Here is a 16,613-nt window from a genome sequence, read left to right on the forward strand (position 1 = left end):
CTGGGCTCACCCCCACCACCCTGCACCTGGGCCGTCCTGGCATACACTGGGCAGTGATGCGTGTGCCACGCAGCCCTCCCACGCAGGTGTGATCACTCTCTTCCCTGCCTCCAAACCCCACCTGTGACTCTGATAAGCAAGACACCCATTCAGGGAGTTGCCATCTTGCCCCAGGGCCTCTTCTCACTAGCACACCTCTGGTGTTCCATTACCTGGACCTGACACTGCCTGGTACCAAGTCGGCCCTCAGTACCCACGCAAAGAATGCACTGCCACAGTGGCAGCGGGAAATGAGGAGGAAAGGAAGGGGCTGGGTTGCTGAGAAATCCCTGAGTCACAGATGAGCCCCATACTGTCTGTTTATTAAATCCCTGCAGCCAAATAAAGACGCCCCAGAGTCAGGAGCCTGACTGGGAGGGGAGCTGGGTGGGAGAGGTCATACAAATTAAGCCATGTTCTCATCTAGTTCAAAATACCCAGGCCCAGCCCATTTTTAGGAACAGAGGGTCAGCAAGCCAAAGGAGAAGAGCCCTCAGGCCAGCACCTGCTGACTCTTTGCTGCTAGAGGCTGGGAAGCCCTTTAGGAAGAAAGGTGTTCTCATCAGATCCACCTGGGCCCCCACCCTTGCTCGGCGCTCCGCTGGGGGGCACCTGGCAGGTGACAATGGCTCTCTCTGAACTTTCGCAGTTTTCATCTCAAAATGAGGATGTCAATCCGCCCCTCCCCCGGGGAGGTCCTGACCGCCAGTACAGCGGCCACCTGCAGGAGGAGGCAGGTAGAGGCTGGGGTGGAGTGGGACGCAGTGTCAGACAGGCGCAGAGTTCCGCCCCGTCCCCCTGCCCCTCCAAACTTGCCAAACTTGCGCAGCTGCTGCCTAGTGAGGGGGCTATTTCAGACCGGACGGTAAAAGGGACCAAAATATCCAGTGAAGCCTATAATTGGACTGCGAGCTCTCAGGCCCCGTGCGGGGCTTCCTAGGGCCTCCGCTTCACTGCCTGGAGCCCGACACTGTCCCTGCCCCCATGCCCAGGCAACTATCCGCGTCGTGGTCGGGTAGGGACACACCCTTGCCCTCTCCGCTTTCTTCCGGGGACCTCCCGCCCCACCTCGGCCCCTCCCGCTCCAGGAGACTGTGTGTCTCCTTCTCGGCTCGAGCCCCGCCCCCTCGCCCCGCCCCGCCCCTCCTCGCCCCGCCCCGCCCACCCCGCCGCGGCCCCGGCTCCGCCCCCTGAGCTCTGGGCTGGGGATCCCACCGCTCGGGCCACTTCGCCCCTGGGGGGACGGAGCAGCTTTGTTCTTGGGCAGCAGCTGGACTGGCTGCCGCTGCTGCATTTCTCCCCAGGGCAGTATCTCCCTTTTCCCTATTTTTCTGTTTCTCACACACTTTCTGTTTTATTCTCTAAGTTCCAAGCCTTACCTATTTACTGCATTTATTTAGTTCTTGGTTTGAAAACTAGCTCTCTCTCTCCGGACCCCTGGCCTGTGGGAGGCCCCCTAGACCCATTACAAGTCTTTTCTAGAGAGTCAGCTGGTTAGATTTGGGGGGAGGGTGGGGAGGGTCGCTGGCAGGTGACCCCCAGGAGGGGGCTGCCTGGGGCTGGCCTCTTCTCCAGCCACCGCTTCCTGTGGACCCGCCCTGGACTGGAACCCCAGCTGACATCCCTTTGAGCTTCTCCCCTGCCAGGTAAGACCGGCTTCTGTTCTGCGCCAGGGGGGGCTGCTGGAGGTCACAGCCCCCCACCGCCCATCTGCCCCTGACCTGGAGTGAAGAGTGGAGGTCAGGGGCAGGAGCCCTTCTCTAACGTGGGTTGTTTTCTTCTGGAGCCTGAACACACTGGGCTCTTCAGGGAGTGACCTCAGTCCTGAGAGGTGCGTCAACTCTGCCCCGAGCTTTGGAGGAGCATAGAGCAAAGTCCCAAGCAAGCACCTGTTTGATTCCCCTCAAGCAGCCCCAAGGGACGGGGACCACAGGGATGAGGGCAGCATGTCAGATGCCCGCTCGTTTCTGCTTTGAGAGTTGTTGAGATATCCCAGCTTCTTTCGGCTTTCCGGTAACAAATTTGGAGTAAGGGCCAGAAAGATTTAAAAAAAAAAAAAAAAGCCAGAAAAAGCCCAAACCCCAAAATAAGAAGGGTGAAGTAGGGCAGGATGACTTCCCTTCGGTTTTGCATTTCTTGTCCAGGATCTTTGCATGTTGGTCTAAGTTTAAATCTCTCTCCTATCTGAGCTGTACATCCTGCCTCCCCACTTTCTCTGGCACTTCTGTCCTTTTTCTGGAGCGCAGCCCTCTATAGCCAACCACGGTGGTTCACCAGGTTATAAATGTAACTGGAAGTAGTTGTGCCATTGGAAAATGTGCCCTTCTGTCTCCCTGCTCAAGTCCAGACTCAGAGATGACAGACAGGGGACATGCTTATCCGGCATCTCCTGAAGGAGGCAGCCCCCATACTCCTGTCCAGGGGCTCCTGCCTGGTCCCCCTCCCCAGAGCTTCATTCTGATACTTGTCACCTTCCAGAACCCTGTGTGGCACCCCTGTCCCCACACAAGCCATTCCAGTCCCCATCTGTCTGCTCTCCTGAGGATGTACACCAGGCAAGTTCCTAGAAATCCAGACTTGTGCTGTGAGAGCCCCCCCCCCCACGTTCCCCCCAACACCCAATGGACCAGATCTTCAGAGCTGCTCTAGTGTAGTTCGCTGAGCTGGTCCAGGAAAGTTCTCAGCTCCAGGGCTCCAGGTTGCTAGGGGCCTGCTGAGTAGGATGGAACTGGCTCAGCAGGTGCAGGTGAAGGCCAGGGGCTTTGCCGTCTTGCCTTCTGGTCCTAACTCTGCTACTTTCTCTGGCTGCCCTGAGCTCGGGGAGTGTGCCCGGTGAACCTCTTTCCTCAGCTGCCTCGTGGGGACAGTAAAGGGAGACAGACGAGCTCTGTGTGCGCCTGTGCCTGGGAGGTGTGTCTTCGCTTGCTTCTGCTTCACAGACCCAGGAGGGGGTCGCATCAGGGTTGTGGGAGGAAGCGCCCCCACCCCATCCTAGATTTCTTTGTCACTCTGCTCCCCAGGGGCCAGCTGCATGACTTTGGGAAATTACCACCTTGTGGTTTTAAGGCAAAGACACTGGAAGAGAAGGGGATTTCCTTTCCTGGGGAGCCAGGAGTGACTCTGGGGATCCATGTTCCAAGCAGAAATCTGTTTGTAACTGTTTTTTTTCCTGAGGCTTCATCAACGTTTTATCAGATTCTCAAAACTTGGTTGGTCTTTTGGGTTTTTTTTTTTGCATCTGCAAAAATGGTTAAGTAAGTGGCTCACAGCCTCATCCCGCCCGTGGGCAGTTTTAGTGCTTCAGAGGTTATTTTACATGTGTTTTAATTATTTGCTGACATGAAACGTTCAGGAGATTTCATGTACACATCTTAATCTCTGGCTTCTCTTGAAAAATGAGAAGATGGGACAACGTTTGGCTTCTGTCCCAGCGAGGCCATCAGAGTAGCCGCCTGCTTCAGCCTGGCCTGGTGCCCTCGGGTCAGCCAGGGTCTGCGTCCCTGGCAGGGAGTTCTGGACCGCACGATTGGGGTTACCTGTCTCCCTCAGATTGCACTCTAAGAGGGGTGCAGAGAAGCAGGGTGTCCAGGGAGCAGAGCTGTGGCTCACGGGGAAGATGAGCACGGCCCATCCCGCGGGGTGGAGGAGAGAGGCGTGTGGCCGCGGGAGTCTGGAGGAGCGCCTGGAGGAGAGGCGGCCGCTCTGCTGTCTTGGTCCCCAGACGGGGAAGCAGGAGGATTTCCCTGGCCACTGGATCCCAGTGCAGTGCAGAGCAGTGTAGAGACAGGAGGGATTCCCCAGATCCACTCATCTGGGATCCCAACAGAGGATGGATGGCCGTTTCTTGGGGTAGGGGGTATAGGTTCAAGGACAGGGGCAGGGGTAGAAGCTGATCTGAACCTTGCCAGTCTTCTCCCAGCGTGACATCCTGCGCTTCCTAAGTGCTTTCCTTCCAGCCCTAAAATGCTGCTGCTCCCCCAGGCCCCCCATCTCTTCCTTCAGTGCTGCTGCTGATGACATAGAGGCCAACACAGGTTGTGTGGTCACTGTGGGTCAGGACCACAAACTCTGCGTGGGCCATTCCCATCCAGGAACAGGAAGCCAGACGGTGAGAGAGTCTGAGCGACTCACCTGAGGACGGGTAGAGGGAATACAAGAGTCAGGATTCAGAGTCACATGGGGGGATCCGAGCCCTAAACCCTTGTCGCATCAACAAAGGCCTTTTCCTCAACTTGGGAAACGTCCCCGTGAAAGAGCCCGTAATTACCCATGGAGGCCAGCAGGCCAGCCAGGAGAACCAGAGTGAGAAAGGCCCACGAGGAGTTTTTAGGGTGGGAAGTGTCCCTGGCAATGTTTTAGCCAGTCCTTCTACTCAAGAATTGAAGCCATGGCAGGTTGCCTGACAAAAATCACTTTCATTTTTATGCTTTTTATTCAATAAAAGTAAAAATAGTTTTATTCATAAAATAACAACAAAAATCAGGGAAGAGGGATCTGGTGAGTTGGGAAAAGTACAATTCCCCCATTTTACAGATGAGGAAACAGAGTTTCTAGGAGAAAGTAACTTGCCTGCGTGTGTTTAGAGATGGAGGTGGGTCTCAAACCCAGGGCTCCCGAGAGGTGTCTGGGCAGAGAGGAGTCGGCCCTTTGGTCTTCCCACCCAGGACTCAGCAGTGTGTGTGTGTGCATGTGTGCACGCACGTGTACCGGCGTGTGTGTCGGGGGTGGGGTGGGCGTCCGAGGTGACCAGGCCAAGGCCAGGCAGCCACGCGGACCTCTCCTCCCTATAGCACCTTGCCTGGGGCCAGCCCAGGGCTTGGGGATCAGTGGCGTTGTGAACCAATGCCCACAGGAAGGCAGTGCTGAATGAATGGATGAATGATGTGCCAGGAGCATTTCTCAGCTGTATTATTTAGCAACACCACTTTCTTTGCGGCTTTAGGAAGTGCCATTTTGTTCTACTGCTTCTTAGACCCCCTTCACCGGGGGAAGGCGGCGATGCTCCCGGCCCCCGCTTGCTGCCTCAGCAAGCCCCTTTCTGCACGTGACCTCCACCCCTCTGCCGTGCTGTCCCACAGGCTGTTCCCAAGGAATAGAGTTTCTGGGTCCAGGGCTCACCATGAATGGCTCTCGGAGGTTTGAGGACGGAGCAGTCGTGAGAGGCCGAAAGCCGGGCAGGCCTGTGGCCCGAACAAAGGGAGGTCTCGGCAGAGACCCAGGGAATGTGTGCAGGGTGGACTCGCCGGGCCGCTGTGGTCGAGGACATTGTCAGCCTCCTCCAGTGACAAACTCCATCTGATGGTTAAGTTCCCTCCTGCTGTCCGCTTGCCTGAGCTTGTATACTCCCAGTTACTGGAGGCTCACTACTTCTAGTATCCTTTTAATATTTATTTATTTATTTTAATTTTAAGGGCCACACCCGGGCATATGGAAGTTCCCAGGCTAGGGGTTGAATTGGCTGTAGCCGCTGGCCTACACCACAGCCACAGCAACATGGGATCTGAGCCGTGTCTGCGACCTACACTGCAGCTCACAGCAACACCGGATCCTTAACCCACTGAGCGAGGCCAGGGGTCAAACCCACAACCTCATGGATACTAGTCGGGTTTGTTTCTGCCAGGCCACAATGGGAACTCCTCATTTTAATTTTTAAAAATTTGGTTCATAATACACTTTTAGAAAACAAAACAAAACAATTCATAGCATCTTTTGGTTGGAACTCTCTGCAAGGAGAAGCCTTTCCTCTCAGCACCTGTGGGACAGCCTGCTCTCCATTCCATAAAGACAAGACAAAGCAAACTAACCTCAAGCATACATTAACCAAAATCTCACTGGAAAATAAAACAACACTGGCGTTCCCAATGTGGTACGGCAGGTTCATGATCTGGCTTGACTCTGTGGAGGCGCTGGTTCAGTCCCTGGCCTGGTGAAGTGGATTAAGGATCTGGTGTTGCTGCAGCTGTGGCATAGGTCCCAGCTCTGGCTCCGATTTGATCCCGGCCCGGGAACTTCCGTATGCCAAGGGTGCCGCCAGAAAAGAGAAAAAAATAAAATAAAACATAACTGCAAGCTTCTTTGTAAGGATGGATTCAGTGACTACACAAAGTTTTGAAAAATAATCATTCCTTTTCTGGGCTCTTTGGTCTGAAGGCTGTAAGATGCCCATCATGGCCCGTTGCCTGGTGTCCTTATCCAGCGACTGAATCATACTTGTCCCAGCACTGCCCACCTCTGGGGACAGGGGAATCACCACCTCCCATGGGGCTCCGAGGTGTATGGCTGGCCACCTGGTTAAAACGAAAGCCCTCTCCCTGCCACTCCCATCTGCCAGCCCTTATTTCATGTTTTTGGAGATACTTAGAATAATTTAAATCTTCTTTCCCTTGACATTTTTTTTTTTTTTTGGCTGTGCCCTCAGCATGTGGAAGTTCTGGGGCCAGGGATCAAATCTGCCCCACAGCAGTGACAACACCAGATCCTTAACTGGCTGAGCCACCAGGGAACTCTTTCCATGACACTTTTTGAGCTCTATAAAAAGAAGGCAAATGTGGAGTTCCAGTTGTGGCTCAGCAGAAATGAAACCAACTAGTATCCATGAGGATGCAAGTTCGATCCCGGCCTCCATCAGTGGGTTAAGGAGCTGGCGTCGCCATGAGCTGTGGTGTAGGTCGCAGATGCGGCCCAGATCTGGCGTTGCTGTGGCTGTGCTGTAGGCCGGCAGCTGTAGCTCCAATTCGGCCCCTAGCCTGGGACCTTCCATATGCCATGAGTTCGGCCCTAAAAAGAAAAAAAAAAAAAAGAATGCGACCCTGAGTCTGAGGTTGGATGCCAGTTGGTGCCAGGCTGTATGCTACACATTCTCACATCATTTACTCTGTAAATCAGCTATGTTGCCATCCCCGTGCAGATGGACAGACTGAGGCTGATGCACATTTAATCCCACAACTAGTAAGCAGCAGAGCTGGGATCCAAACCCATGACTCAGTGCAAAGCCCCTGCCCTGAACCAAAGCGTATACCTTAAGCATATAAGGTACATGTACAGAATTCATCTGAAGATGCAAATATGCCATTTGGAAAATCATTTATTTCCTTTTAAAAAATAGTTCTTGGAGTGCCTGTCATGGCTCAGCAGGAACAAACCGAACTAGTATCCATGAGGACTCGGGTTCCATCCCTGGCCTCACTCAGCGGGTTAAGGATCTGGTGTTGCTGTGGCTGTGGTGTAGGCTGGCAGCTATAGCTCCATTTCAGTCCCTAGCCTGGGAACTTCCATATGCCCGAGCGTGGACCTAAAAAGACAATAAAATAAAATAAAATAAAATAGTAAAATAAAAAATAGTTCTTATTAGAATGTTTAAATTATAAAAGTAATGAAAGTGTATTTTTACTTTTTTTTTTTGGTCTTTTTGCCTTTTCTAGGGCCGCTCCTGTGGCATATGGAGGTTCCCAGGCTAGGGGTCGAATTGGAGCTGCAGCCACCGGCCTACACCACAGCCACAGCAACTCGGGATCCGAGCTGTGTCTGTGACCTACACCACAGCTCACGGCAACCCCGGATCCTTAACCCACTGAGCAAGGCCAGGGATTGAACCCGAAACGTCATGGTTCCTAGTCGGATGCATCAACCACTGCGCCACATCGGGAATGCCGACATATTTTCTGGCTGCCCTTGACTGGCAGCCAGGCACTGTGATGGGGGCCCTCATCCTTCCAATCAGCTGGTGAGGCGGTTGTTACCGATGAGGCCCTGAGACTTGGAGAGAGACGGTGGCTGAGCTCACGCAGCTGGCCAGCGCTGGAGGCGGAAACCAAACTAGTCTCTCCGGCCCCACGGTCCATGGCTCTCCATCTATGTGATGTCTCAAATCTCTTTGGGGGGGGGGATCTGCTTGTGGCTTCTCATCGTCCTCCCCCAGGAAAAGGGGAGCCTCCTGGGACAGCACCTCCAAAATCAGTGTGGATGCTGCGGCACTATTTATGGGCATTGCTTCATCCCTCCAGACGCTACTCAAAATAAGTTAAACAGAAATATCTTTCTGTGTCCTCAGGACCCTGTAATCTGAGACAGTCTCTTGTGAAATGAACTGAGACAGTCTATTCAGGGTGGGGTGGGGGGAGGAAAGAAAGAAGGAAAAAAAAAATCAGGAAGCATTCAATACTGAAAATGAAAGAAACACGAATGGGGCTGTGGCAGCTCTCAGGTGTTTGGAAAGACTGATTCTCCTGCAGGGGTGGGGCTCCCATCTGGGCCACTGTCGCTTGGCCCGGGAGGGGTTTGGGGTGGGGTGGCTGGTGGGTTTTGGAAGTCAGCCCCTGGAGGGGAGGGTGGGCAGGGTGGTTCTGGGAAAGCCTGTCTAAGTTGAGCAGCTGTCAATCAAAGATGCAACGAGAGGGGACAAGAGAGGAAGGACAGGGAGGAAGGAAGCAGGGAGGCCGCATGGCAGAGGCTGGGTGAGCTCGAGATGGAGCCGTACCTGCTGGGTCTTAAGTACAAGGCCTGCTCTGTGGTTTGCAAGTGGAAGAAGCCCAGCTCACATGGACATAGGTTTAAAAAAAGGGGGTGGGGACAGATTTATCCCCAACACAAAAGCTCTGGGTGCTTCTGGACTTTGGGGCACACTGGGCTAAGGTGCTCAAGTGCCAAGATTCGTCTTGTGTCCATCAGCGGGTGGCCTCCTTCTCCATCAGGATCCCCCCACCAGCACCCCTACCCCCGTGTCATGGCACCTGGCCTTCAACGTCTCCCAACATAGCAGTTCTGGCAGAAATGTACGTGTCTTTGTGGCCTCTCCAGCAGAGGTCCCAGGGCTGGCCCTGATGGGCCCAGCTCAGATAATGTGCTTGTCCCTTGTCATATTCCAGCGTCTAGTAGGGATGTGCCATCCAACTTGGTCTGGTCTGGTCCTATGCCACCTGCCACCCCACTGGCCAGGCCGTGGAGTCCCCTCACGTGAACCATGTTGGTCAAGAGAAGAGGAGATGGTTTCACCAAAGCAAGAGACAGATTCTGTTGCCTACAGAAGGGAGTCTCAGAAGGCGTAGGGGACAGAGGGACCAGGCAGGGGAGACTCACTGTGGGCAGGACCTCAGAGGGGACCAGAATGGGAAGCCTGCTGCCTCGGGTCATGATAACTACATGACCTAAGCAATGCCTTGGCCGTGGGTTTCCAGCCCACGAACAGGGACAGTGATGCTGAGCTCAGCAGACTATTGTGCGGATTCCGTAGGGACATCCTGGGACTGCCCTGCTGTGTGGCTGACGCTGGGCGAGCCTTAAGTGAATTCGCGTTTCTCTCCGTTCCGATTGGAGGGGCCATCCTCCTCGAGGGGATGAGCGGAAGGGACATTTGTTACGTCATTTTCTTGTCCCTGAACAAATCTTAACCAAATCACATAGCTTTTTGTTCCCTTTCAGGTGCTGCAAGGGCTGTGGCAGTTAGTTCTAGTATCAGAGTTTAATCCTATCATCGCAGTAAAGCTCTCTCTGCCCTGCTGTCACTGCTGATGCTAAACCCTTGTCCCGAGGGACCTGGGTGGGGGAGGGGGTAGTGAGCGGGCTCTTTCCTTCCTTCTTCTGGTTTCTCTTGGGGGTTGGAGTGAGGATGAAAGGGGGAGGTCAGGGGGTGGTGGCTAGTACCTCAGTGGCTCAGTGGCTCAGTCCTCTCCTGGCTGTCCTTACCACCCATACTTTGCTGTGTTCCAGGCACCCAAGTGGTGGTTCTCTCACATAGCTTCCTGAACTTGGGGTCCCCCAGCCTGGGAGGTCTTTCTCTACCCCTTCTGCTTCTACTCCGGCGACGCCCTCTTGCGGCTGCTTACGGCTGGAGTCTCCTTGTGCACGCTGCTGTCTTGGTTGGGTACCAGCCCCATAACCCAAACCCACCTTGCTTTTGTGATCTTTATTTGACTCATGGGAAGCTCGCTCATCCTTGCCACCTGGCATCATGGGCATTCGGGCGGCCCCAGCTCTGCCAGCTCTCCATTCGCGTCTTCCTTGTTCTCATAGGGCCAGGCCAACATGCAAGCAGGTGACAGAGGTGAGGCCGGAGATGTGGGTACCATCCAGTGCCTGAGGGTCTGTGATGTGGGCTCTGAGCTCTGTCAGAGGCAGTGAGAGGTCACTGCATCCTCGATCCAAAGTTCACATTTGTGTGTCAGGAGCCTCATTTGGATCTTGTAAGGAAGTGCCAATGGTGAGGTCAGGGGCGAGAGGTCACTCCCAAGGCTGTTGGTTGCAGGAATCCCAGAGCCCATAGAGGCCTTTGCCTCCTCACTCCATCCGGGTCCCTCTTTCTGACCAGCGGGCTCCGTCCCATCAGTCAGATCTCAGATGTCCCCAGCTCAGAGGAGACTTTACAAAGTGTAAAAATTGTTCTGGGAGTTCCTGTCGTGGCTCAGTGGTTAATGAATCTGACTGGGAACCATGAGGTTGCGGGTTGGATCCCTGGCCTTGCTCAGTGGGTGAAGGATCCGGCGTTGCCGTGAGCTGTGGTGTAGGTCGCAGAAACAGCTCGGATCCCGCATGGCTGTGGCTGGTGGAGCCCAGCAGCTACAGCTCCGATTTGACCCCTAGCCTGGGAACCTCCATATGCCATGGGTGCGGCCCTAGAAAAAGACAAGAAAAAAATTGTCCTGCTCACGACTCCTTTTATCTCATAACCCTGTTGTGTTCAAATCACTGACTACTCTCAGAAACCACATGGCTCTATTTGTTTCCTGGTTTGGTTTTTCTCTTCTCTCCCTAGAAAGGACGTTCCCAGGAGGCGGGGCATTGTTATACCCAGTGATTAAAACAACGCCTGGCATCCAGTCTGTGCATTAATCAGTGACCTCACAGGCCGAGCGGAAGAATGGGGCAGTGGGCGATGGCTCCCGGAGTGGGACGTGCCTTTCGAGTCCTTTGGGGGCCAGTTTAAGAAATTGCCTTTGTTTTAAGAATAGACAGATATGGCTTGAGTTTCATGGCAAATGGCAGAGGCACACAGCTGGCATCTGGCCTCTTCTAAGGGAAAAAAAAGAACGGATAGGAAATATCTTTGAATTCCGCAGCATGAGGAAGGAGGTCAGGAAAACACATCTATCACTCTATTTCCATCTCCTTCCATCACGTTAATCCTGCATTTTGGCAGCGTTAAGGCTTAAGCGGATTCCATTGAAATCTGGCGTCGTGTGAATGGCGAGGGTGTCAGGGCTGCAAGGATGTTCTTGCTGGTTGTTAGGACCAGAGGCTCCTCCTGGCCTCAGCTCTTATCCTTTCCCTTTTCTGCAAGACACCCTGACAAGTACTTCCATTCTATGGGGTGGGGGGGAAGGGAACCTGTCCTCTGTGGCTAAGTTGAGAGGACACAGGATTTAGGATGATGGTAGCCTGGAAATAAATTCTAGTTCTGCAGCTTCCTGGCTATACGATCTGGGACACACATCTTCAGTTTCCTGGACTTGAGATTCCTCAGTGGTAAGAATCATTTTGTCAGCTCGTCATAAAGAGACGCAATGATTGCCGGGAAACCGCAACGTGGCTCTGACGGCCGTTTACGTCATCTGTGCCATTCCATGTTCACCCCATCTCTTACCCTGCAACCGCTTCATCAGCTGCCACTCTGCGGGCTTGGACATGTATTTTCTTCTTCTTCTTTTTTTTTTTTTGTTTTAGTTGAATTTTTAAATTAAAGTATGGCTGACTTACAATGTTGTGCCAATGTCTGCTGTACAGCAAAGTGACCCGGTCATATGTATATACACAGTCCCTTTCTTATATCATCTTCCCTCATAGTCTATCCCAAGAGACTGGATACAGTTCCTGTGCTGGACAGTAGGACCTCATTGCTTATCCATTCTAAATGCAAAAGTTTGCATCTACTAACCCCAAATGCCCCATTCATCCCACTCCCTCCCTTCGCCTTGGCAACCACAAGTCTGTTCTCCATGTCTCTGAGGCTATTTCTATTCTGTAGATAGGTTCATTTGTGCCATATTCAAGATTCCGCATATAGGTGATATTACATGGTATTTGTCTTTCTCTTTCTGACTTCACTTAGTACAAGAATCTCTAGTTGCATCCATGTTGCTGCAAATGGCATTATTGTGTTCTTTTTCAGGACCGAGTAATATTCCATTGTATATATGTACCACTTCTTCTTAACCCATTCATCCGTCGATGGACATTTTAGACATGTCTTTTCACTGCCCTAAAAAATCCTCTGTGCCTGTTCAGCCTCTCAACCCCCACACTCTTGGAAGCCATTGATCTTTTCAACTGTCTCCATAGTTTTGGCTTTTCCAGAATGTCATAGAGTAGGAATCATACAGTATATAACCTTTTCATATTGGTTTCTTTCACTTAGTAATGTGCATTGAAGTTTCCTTCAAGTCTTTTCGTGGCGTGATAGCTCATTTCTTCTCACCACTGAGCACCATTTCATGGTGTGGATGGACCCCAGTTGCTTTATTGATTCACCTCCCGAAGGCCACCTTAGTTGCTTCCAAGTGTTGGCGGTTATGAACAAAGGGCCTCTAAACACCCATGTGCAGGATTTGTGTGGACATAGGTGTTCATCTCCCTTAGATAAATGCCAGGGAGGGTGACTGCTGGATCATACGGTAAGAACATGCTTAGTTTAGGGGAAATCCACCAAACTGTCTTCCAAAGTGGCTTTTCTGTTCGCGTTCCCACCAGCAATGAATGAGAGTTCCTGTTGCTCCATGCTCTCTCAGCATTTGGCGCTGTCCGTGCTCTGGATTTTGGCCTTTCTGATAGGGGTGGGATGGTATCTCACGGTTGTTTTAATTTGCGTTTCCCTGACAACACATGATGTGGAGCGTCTTTTCATTGTATTATTTTCCATGCGTATACATCTTTGCTGGTGAGCTGTTTAAGAACATAAGCCCATTTGAAAAGAATCAGATTGTTTGTTTTCCTATTGTTGAGTTTTAAGAGTTTTTGGTATATTTTGGATAACTTTTTCTTTTTTAAGTCTTTTTAAGGCCACACCTGCAGCATGTGGAAGTTCCCAGGCTAAGGGTCAAATCAGAGCTGTAGCTGCCGGCCTAACCGCAGCCACAGCCACAGCAACATGGGATCTGAGCCACATCTGCCCACCTACACCATAGCTCACGGCAATGCTGGATCCTCCACCCACTGGGCGAGGCCAGGGATCAAACCCAAATCCTCATGGATACTAGTTGGATTCTTTACCACTGAGCCATGGCAGGAACTCCTGGATAACCATTCTTTATCAGAGGTATATTTTTTGGGCCATGTCCATGGCATGTGGACGATCCCAGGCCAGGGATCGAATCCACACCACAGCAGCGACTCAAGTCTCTTCAGTGGCAACTGCCAGATCCTTAACCCACTGCGCCGCAAGGGAACTCCATCTGATGTATCTTTTGCAAATATTTTCTCCTGCTCTTCAGCTTGTCTTTTCCTTCTCTTGAAGGTTTAATTTGCTTGTTTATTTTTAGTTAAAAGTACACCACAGAGAATTCTCTACCATAAAACTCACAGGAAAACATTAGGTCAGGGGAAGAAGAACCAGAGCTACAGAAGTACTGCAGCATACGCACTCCCATGACTAAGTGGTGGTAATTGAGGGTGAAGCTGACAGTGTCTGAGGGGAAGGACTGGCCTCTCCCCTCGCCCCCACCCTGGCCTGCACACTGCTTGCCTGCAGGGCTCTGTCTTCCACTCCCCCTGCTCTTTTCCAGGAGGATCTCCAGCCCCAGTTTCTCTTCTAAGCTCTAGACTCAAGTGTCCATCTGTCTTTGACTTCACCTGCCTGTCTTCCAGGGTCTCAGACTCGCTCAGGATGTCCTCACCCCCACCTCGCTCCGTGACCGGCTTCTGGATGCTCTAACTGGGCACCTGGGCTTCTTTCCAGACCCTCTCCTTCCCCATCTCTCCACTTGCTGCTGGTCACCTGGTGTTACGGACTCTGCAGCTGGACCACTGCACCTGCTACAGCCTTAGGAGAGGTTATCAGCCTCTCTTTTTGGATGTTGGTCCCTCTGCGCCACCTGCCATTCGCCCAGGTCGCATCTGTGTATGCCATGCCCAGGCATGACAACACGCACTGGTCTCAGGGCAGAGTTTGGCCCTTCGTTCTGGGTCCCCGCGCAAGCCCCTAGCCTGCCTTTACTAAGACTCTTTCCTCAAACTTGGACGTTTCCCTCTCCACGAGTTCCTACCTTTTGCTCCAGACTGATTTTCACCATTCCCTTCGCCCCCTCCTCTGAATAGTGTACTTATTGCTCATCATGAATGGTCCTGGGAGGGAGGCAACTGTTCCTAAGGAAGGCCACGCCTGTGCCCCCCACCCCTGCCACCTAGTCTCCACCCATCTTTCCAGGCTCGACTCTGGCATCACCTCCTCCAGGAGGCCCGAGTCAGGTGCTCCCTCTAGCAGAGCACTGATCAGGTGGAAATGTAAGCTGTCCTCGCTTATCTGTCTCCATCATTAGGTTGCAAGCTCTGTGGACAAAGTGTGTGACTCTCTGTGCCTGCATCCATGCATCTAGGGCAGGACTGAAGTAGAGAATAAAACAAGGAACCCCCAGTACCTCTACAGGGGCCACATCAGCTGAGTTCTACGTGGCTCAGACGGATGAGTATCCCCTTGATATATTATTTTTTTCTTTTCTTTTTTGACCGCCCTGCGGCGTATGCCATTCCCGGGCCAGGGACCAGATCTGAGCTGTAGTTGTGACCTCCACTGAAGCGGCAGCAACGCCGGATCCTTAACCCACTATGCTGGGCCTGGGATGGAACCTGCGTCCTGGTGCTGCAGAGATGCCACTGATCCTATGGCACCGCCATGGAAACGCCTCCCCTGTTATTGATCATGGCAATAGCGGTCAGCATTTTATTTTGTGAAGGATTATCACACCATCACCTCATGTGACCTCCTCCGCAGATCTATGAACGTGCGCTACTGTTCCTGTTTTATGGATGAGGAAACGAAGGATTGGCAGGTCCCTAACAGTGTATACCTGAAGACCCGCTGGGATCAGACAGTGTCCTGAACTTTTTTACATGTAGTGATGCATTTCCTTCTCCCCTTGACCTGCGACATAGGTGCTATTATCCCCACTCCGTACTCGAGAGGGCTGAGGTCCAGAGAGGTTAAGTGACTTCCCTCGGATTGCCCAGCAAATCACAGGCAGAATTGGACTTTGAACACAGGGATTCTGATGTAGAAGCTTAGATGTTGGGCCGACTGCCCCAGGAGCAGTCAACGCCTGTGACAGAGCCTGGGTGCAGAAGATGCTCCGGCTCTGTCTGGTGACTGAAGAGGACTTGTTCCCGGCCCCACAGGGCAGGGGTTTGAATCCAGGAGGCAGGTCCACCAGCGCTTCCCAGGCAGTTGGGCTCTGAAGCTTCCGTAGAGACAGAGGCCACCCAGCTCCCTGTTCTCCTCTTGACCAGCAAGTGCAGCCTGCATCACAGACAGCCCAGCAGAGGCTCAGGGCTGGTCCTGTGGGAGAAGGACCTGGCTCGGGGGCCTGGACACAGCACACCATGCTTTTATGTCTCCCCCAGATTCCTGCCCAGAGCATCGCCTGTCACCACGGTAACACATCAGCAGTGCCTCATTCTACCCCGTCTCCACCCCCAGCGGGCAGCGGCCAGACCCTCTGAAGCAGACAGAGCTCGCACTCTGCCCAGGCTGCCCTCGGAATGTGCCAGATCTCATTTTCTCCCTCTAAATTGCTTTCTGCTCAGTGTCTTTTCTCCCCCACCTCTGAGTCCCTGAATAGGAAAAGCTGGTTACTATGGCGATGGGCTGGCCTGTGGAAGGCACTCAACTCAGTAAATTAATTGCTGGACTTTTGGAGACTAATGGCAGAGCCCTGCCTCCCAGGAACAGGGTGTGGCCTGTGTTGTCCCTGCTTGGCAGCCAAGCCCTGGAAAGAGCTAGCGAGAGGGAAGTGGAATAGTGGTATCCATGCTTGCTGGGCTAGAACCCGAGCTGGCTGGAGTGGCTGGGAAAACAGGCTGACACCAATCTCACCAGGTGCATTTGCAGTGTACCTGATCTGTGCCAGCATCTGTGCTGCATACTTTGTCGAAGTTATTTTGTGTAACCCTCACAGCCTCCCTTATGGATTAGCGACACCCCTTCTTGTGGGGATGGAGTCTCACTGATATGGCCAAAGAGAAGAAGGATTCCATACGAGGCCTGCCTCCTCAGTGGGCATTTTGTGATGAATATTCCATGCATTCTCTTCTCTATAACACCTTCTGGAAGATGGAAGCACGGGGAACATTTCCTTCCTCTTCTAAGATGCCAGCATCTCCCTAATCCTAAACTGAACAAAGGCATTCTCAGAAAAGAACATGCCCAATAGCTCCCATGAGCGTAGGTGCAAACACTCGACAAAACATGAGCCAATCAAAGAGGACAGTGTGTGAAAATAACTCTAGGCCACAGCCAAGGAGGCTGTATCTCCAGCCAGATTCCAACATCCCAAGAAGCCACATCGTTGCTTGATTACAAGTGTGTAACTGCCTGGAACTGAATCCTGGCTACTTAGTGTGGAGTCACAGGCAGGTTCCCAAGTCCTTTGTGCCTG

At 52.6% G+C, this 16,613-nt stretch overlaps 1 protein-coding gene across 2 annotated transcripts in view; it reads left to right on the forward strand.

Annotated features, from left to right (window-relative positions):
- The first annotated feature begins 1,242 nt into the window (after window positions 1-1,242).
- Window positions 1,243-16,613, forward strand: part of COL22A1 (collagen type XXII alpha 1 chain) — a 249,072-nt gene continuing 233,701 nt past the window's right edge. For both annotated transcript variants that reach the window (XM_047783198.1, XM_047783199.1), the window contains exon 1: window positions 1,243-1,685. The gene's annotated coding sequence lies outside the window, so the exon portion shown is untranslated. The remainder of the gene's footprint in view (window positions 1,686-16,613) is intronic.

The sequence above is a fragment of the Phacochoerus africanus genome, chromosome 6 (assembly GCF_016906955.1).
Source record: "Phacochoerus africanus isolate WHEZ1 chromosome 6, ROS_Pafr_v1, whole genome shotgun sequence".
NCBI classification, from domain to species: domain Eukaryota; kingdom Metazoa; phylum Chordata; class Mammalia; order Artiodactyla; family Suidae; genus Phacochoerus; species Phacochoerus africanus.